Below are 6,000 nucleotides of genomic sequence, written 5' to 3'. Positions count from 1 at the left end.
CTGATATGTGATGAAGTCTGATCTATGATCTTGTTGAAATTGGTTGCTTTGGCCCTCCAAACTTTGAGTTCTTTCTGTAGAGTTTGATTTTCCAAGCAACGTCTCTTAATGATGCATTTTCAGGAACAATTAACATTTTTTCTTTGTCATCTGGAAATATATCTAATGAATTGCTCAGATCAGATTCCAGTTTCCTACGAATGTGGTTCCTTGTAGAATCTTGCAGGAGTGTAACTCCACCAGATAACATGAAAGATTCAAGTTTGGTGAACAATGAACTAACTTGTACAATCATCTTGCTGGGTATGATAGCAGTTCTTATACACACAGAACGCTACCACCGCTCCAATGCTATCACATATTTTCTAGCACTAGGGGTGTATACCTCACCAAAAATCACTATAAGAATTATTCACCCCGGATGGTACTGGTGGCCCAAATGTGGGGTTCCGGCTCACGGATAAATGCAAGTCTCCAATCTGAGAAATAACTTTCAAGTATCATCCTCTGCTTCCTTCGGCTGAGGTAATTGTGAATCCAGTCAGTCCTCTGCTCTAAACTCTTTGCAATATAACCTGTAAGACTAATCTGCCATGAGGGACATTGTCAAAGGCATTGCTAAAATCTACACAGAGAACATCCACCATGCTATCTTCTTTTAAAATCCCAGTTACTTTCTTGTAATTACTCAAGGCATTTATCAGACAGGACCCTACAAACAGCCAAACTGATTGTTCCAAATCAGGCCATGTCCCTCCATATGTTGGTTGATCCTCTCCCTTAGAATTGTGGCATATGATACTAAGATATGATACAGATGATTCTAAGGTAGGTGGCATTGTAGATAATGACGTAGGTTTTCAAAGCTTGCAGAGAGATTTAGGCCAGTTAGAAGAGTGGGCTGAACGATGACAGATGGAGTTTAATGCTGATAAGTGTGAGGTGCTACATTTTGGTAGGAATAATCCAAATAGGACATACATGGTAAATGGTAGGGCATTGAAGAATGCAGTAGAACAGAGTGATCTAGGAATAATGGTGCATTGTTCCCTGAAGGTGAAATCTCATGTGGATAGGGTGGTGAAGAAAGCTTTTGTTATGCTGGCCTTTATAAATCAGAGCATTGAGTATAGGAGTTGGGATGTAATGTTAAAATTGTACAAGGCATTGGTGAGGCCAAATTTGGAGTATTGTGTACAGTTCTGGTCACCAAAGTATAGGAAAGATGTCAATAAAATAGAGAGAGTACAGAGAAGATTTACTAACATGTTACCTGGGTTTCAGCACCTAAGTTACAGGGAAAGGTTGAACAAGTTAGGTCTTTATTCTTTGGAGCATAGAAGGTTGAGGGGGGTACTTGAAAGAGGTGTTTAAAATAATGAGGGGGATCGATACAGTTGACATGAATAGGCTTTTTCCAATGAGAGTAGGGGAAATTCAAACAAGAAGACATGAGTTGAGAGTAAGGAGGCAAAATATTAATATAAAGAACACAACATATATAACTCGTGTTAGTATGGGAAGGAGGATTTTACACCATGTTCCAGGTATAATCTCAATAAATCCCAAATAATTGTCACATTGCCCGGATCATTAGCCCCGCTTGCAGGCCAACAGTCTGCCGGCGTTTGCCCCCAATGTGGTGAATCCCTCTGCTCGCCACCACCGTGGGCTCAGACATTTTCACAGTTGAGCCCCTCCTGTTCCCACCGGGACAAATATTCTGTCCGCCCCTTTTCACACCATCTTTATCCTCTCAATAAAATTCCCTGTCCCTCTCTCCAAGAATCGCCGATGGGGTGAGTGGTCTCCTCCTACCTCTCAGCGAAATATCAGACTCCAGAGGCGCTTCACAAATGCGCCAACTTCCCTCAGAGGGAAATGGAAATAAATCAAAAACGGGACATTTACCTTGAGGTTTTCTCCGCTGTACGGTGAGGTCGAAGCTTGAGCGGGAGATGAGTTAGCAGGGATACCGCCCTCTCGGCTGGTCCGCTACTGGTTGTAACCAGTGATTGACATCACTTCGCACCAATGGGAATAGCGCAGCTCCTGAATCCTTGGTTGACAGCGGTGGGGGAGGGGCTCGTCACGTGATTATTAACCTAGCCGTTAAACCGACCAAGCATGGTGACGTAAGATACCGTGCACGTGAGGACAGATCCCGGTGTGGGGAGCCCATGTGTGACGTCTGGCGAGTGGGTGTGCCTGTGTGACGTCACTTAGGGGGAGTGCTTGTAATTAAAAGCTCCTAAATAGACGTTTCCTATGATTTCAGTGGGACAACAACATTAATCACGGGTTTCATCACTGTTGTGTTGTGAGATGTAACGTCCCCTGTTATGTGTCCGGCTGTGCCGTATTGTTGGTGGAGTGGCAGTGTGGTTTGTCTCGACTTGGGTCACAACACCAGAATTGTCAGCGGGGTCCACACACAGTCAACAGAAAACCCCTCGACCCTGCAGTCTTTGTCTCCTGGTAAACTCAACACCCTGACAATGGGACCACAGATACCCCTTACTCTTTAAAGTCAGTTATTCATTCAGACAGCTGATCGCTGAGACGAATTATATTTGTTGGTCATTAAATTTCGCCCAGATTCGTTTAGACGGATTTGATGATGAGTTCGGGGTGTCACAGTGAAAGGGCTGGATGGCCGAACTCTCTCCGTTGTCCAACCATCCTTCCAGGTGAGGCGTCACTTCATCTGTGAATCTTCCGGGGTCGCCCGTTGTGTCCGCTGCTCCCGATGCGGCCGCCTCGACACTGGTGACACCAGCTCCTCCGCAGTTGTGCGGGGTAGGGTTGATTTTTGTTATCGGGGGTCGATATTATTGCTCCCTTTTTTGCGGAGGAGGGTTGTTTTTTTGGGGGTCGATGTTATTGTTCCCTTTTGTGCGGGAGGGGTGTGTTTTAGGGGTTGATGATCGGGATGCCGTTCTTTATTATGCGGGGGGGGGGGGGTGAGAATTTGATTTTTCTCTCTGAACAACTTTCATGCTCTTTCTTTGTTTCGTGGCTCTCTGGAGAAAAATAAAACCACAGAGTTGTTTATAAATACCTGCTTTGATAATAAGTCAACCTTTGAACTATTCTTCCTGGTGTCCAAACATTCCCATTCCCCTTCCGACGTGTCAACCCATCGCCTCCTCATTGTGCCAAGATGAGGCCACCCTCAGGGTCCAGGATCAGCGCCTTACATTCCGCCTAGATACCCCCCACAACCTGATGGCACGAATCGATTTCTCCTTCCGGTGAACAAATTTCCCCCTCGCCCCCCCCCCCTTCTCCCACTCCTTCTCTGACTTTTCACGTGCTCTCACCTGCTTATCACTTCTCTCTGGGTCCACTGCTCCATCCCTTTCTCCTATTCTCCACTCTCCTCTCCTATTAGATTCTATTTTCTTTTGCTCTTGAGCTTTCCCATCTACCTGGTTTCACTTATCACCTTCCAGCTAGATATTTCCTCGCCCGCCCCGATTTTATTCAGATATTTCCCCCATTCCTTTCAGTCCTGAAGAAGGGTTCACTTTTCGATAGATGCTGCCTGGCAGTTCCGCCAGTATTTTGTTTGAGTTGCTCTGGATCTCCAGCATCTGCAGACTTTGTCGCGTTTGTGAATTACCTCTCCGTTGCCCCTCCCGCCTCCGGCCACAGTTGGCGCTGCATGGACCTCCAGTCGCGGGTGGCGCTGTATGGACCTCCAGCCACGGGTGGCGCTGCGGCGAACCTCCTGCTCGCTGAAGAAGAAGAAGCGGCGGCAGCTGTTGGCGGTGTTTGTCCGATTCGGGTGGCGGTGAGTAGAGGCTGATCCCGAGGTTGAGTAAATCTGCTGGTGGAACGCAGCGGCCAGGTAGCGTCTATAGAAAGAAGCGGTGTCGACGTTTCGGGCCGAGACCCTTCGTCAGGACTAATTTGAAAGAAAAGACAGTAAGAGATTTGAAAGTAGGAGGGGGAGGGGGAAATGTGAAATGATAGGAGAAGACCGGATGGGGTGGGGTGAAGCTGAGAGCCAGAAAGGTGATTGGTAAAAGGGATACAGAGCTGGAGAAGGGAAAGGATCATGAGACGGGAGGCCTCGGGAGAAAGAAAGGGGGAGGGGAGCACCAGAGGGAGATGGAGAACGGGCAGAGTGATGGGCAGAGAGAGAGAGAGATAAAAAAGAGGAGGGGGCTTAAAACTAAATATATCAGGGATGGGGTAAGAAGGGGAGGAGGGGCATTGACGGAAGTTAGAGAAGTCAATGATCATGCCATCAAGTTGGAGGTTACCCAGCTGGTATATAAGGTGTTGTTCCTCCAACCTGAGTGTGGCTTCATCTTGACAGTAGAGGAGGCCATGGATAGACATATCAGAATGGGAATGGGATGTGAAGTTAAAATGTGTGGCCACTGGGAGATCCTGCTTTCAACACCTTATTTACCGGCTGGGTAGCCTCCAACCTGATGGCATGAACATTGACTTCTCTAACTTCTGTTAATGCCCCTCCTCCTCTTCTTACCCCATTCCTGATATAGTTCCCCCCCCTCTTTTTTTCTCTCTGCCCATCACTCTGCCCGTTCTCCATCTCTCTCTTGATGCTCCCCTCTCCCTTTCTTTCTCCCTAGGCCTCCCGTCCCATGATCGTTTCCCTTCTCCAGCTCTATATCCCTTTTGCCAATCACCTTTCCAGCTCTCAGCTTCACCCCACTCCCTCCAGTCTTCTATCATTTTGCATTTCCCCCTCCCCCTCCTACTTTCAAATCCCTTACTATCTTTCTTTTCAGTTAGTCCTGATGAAGGGTCTCGGCCTGAAACGTCGACAGTACTTCTTCCTGTGGATGCTGCCTGGCCTGCTGCGTTCCACCGGCATTTTGTGTGTGTTTCTTGAATTTCCAGCATCTGCAGATTTCCTTGTGTTGTGTAAATCTGGGCCGGTTGCATTGGAAAAAGGCCGGGACTGAGCTCTGCCGGACGGCTGGAGCAGGGGTACAGTGCCAATCTTTTAGCTGCTGGAGCTGTATGAGGGGTGATTGTTAAGTTTGTGGCCAAAGTTAGAAGGCCTAAAGTTATACAGCTCTCAGTACATTCACATGCAGTACAACTCTTTGAGTGGTTATGCAGAAAGTTTGTAGTTAATAACTTTTGTGATATTTCTGTTTCTGATACAAAAATTTCTAGGTTTTGTAAAATTGACTCCTTCCACCTTAGGCCACAAACTTATCAATCACCCCTCGTTTGTCACACCCAATTTGTGTACCTGCTCATTTCATGTAGAGACAGAGAAACAGTTTCAGCGACAGGTTGCTATCAATGCAATGCTCCTCAGACAGGATGAAGAGGTCAATACTCCCCAATGCCATTAGGCTTTACAATTCAACCGCCAGGAGTAAGATATGTTAAAGTGACAGGGTTGATTGTATTTAATGTATTTAAGTAAACTACTTAAGAACTTTTTAAAAGCTATTATTAATGCTTTTTGAGAGAGTGATTTAGATGCATATCATATTTTTACTGAGTTAAGTATTGTATGTAATTAGTTTTGCTACAACAAGTGTATGGGACATTGGAAAAAATGTTGAATTTCCCCATGGGGATGAATAAAGTATCTATCTATCTATCTATCTATCTATCTGTACTGGGCAACGTCGTTCATATGAATGAATGAATGAATGAATAGGGCTTCTTATAATGTCAAGCATTAAACCAAGGTGAAAGAAATATATGAATTCCAGAACTCCAAAGGAGTATAGTAAAGATATTAACAAGAGTATAGCCTATCAGTACATTTCAGTGTTTAACTGGTACAATAAAACATACAGTACTTAATTTAATAATATAAGTATTGCATGATTGCACTCACTAAATACTGTAAAATATAATTATCAAGCAACTAAAGAGGAAACGGTAATCATGTAGTTTACTAATTTAAAAGTAATTACCTACTTACCAAATGCCACCAATGAGACACTTCACAATAACTTCCACAAAGGGTCGGGCGTAATGTGTGTTTGGGGGTCT

The 6,000-nt window shown here is 45.3% G+C and overlaps 1 protein-coding gene across 8 annotated transcripts in view; it reads left to right on the top strand.

Annotated features, from left to right (window-relative positions):
• The first annotated feature begins 3,644 nt into the window (after window positions 1-3,644).
• The window catches only part of LOC140731567 (uncharacterized), a 48,937-nt gene continuing 46,581 nt past the window's right edge, over window positions 3,645-6,000 (top strand). For 3 of the 8 annotated variants that reach the window (XM_073053116.1, XM_073053089.1, XM_073053107.1), the window contains exon 1: window positions 3,671-3,796. The gene's annotated coding sequence lies outside the window, so the exon portion shown is untranslated. Of the gene's footprint in view, window positions 3,797-4,837; window positions 4,969-6,000 lie in introns of those variants that run through there. The other 5 variants (XR_012099875.1, XR_012099873.1, XR_012099874.1 and 2 more) reach the window with 4 other exon arrangements.

This window comes from Hemitrygon akajei, chromosome 1 (assembly GCF_048418815.1).
Source record: "Hemitrygon akajei chromosome 1, sHemAka1.3, whole genome shotgun sequence".
Lineage (NCBI taxonomy): Eukaryota > Metazoa > Chordata > Chondrichthyes > Myliobatiformes > Dasyatidae > Hemitrygon > Hemitrygon akajei.
Note: the sequence above shows the minus strand (reverse complement) of the source record. Positions and strands in the feature narration are given on the sequence as shown.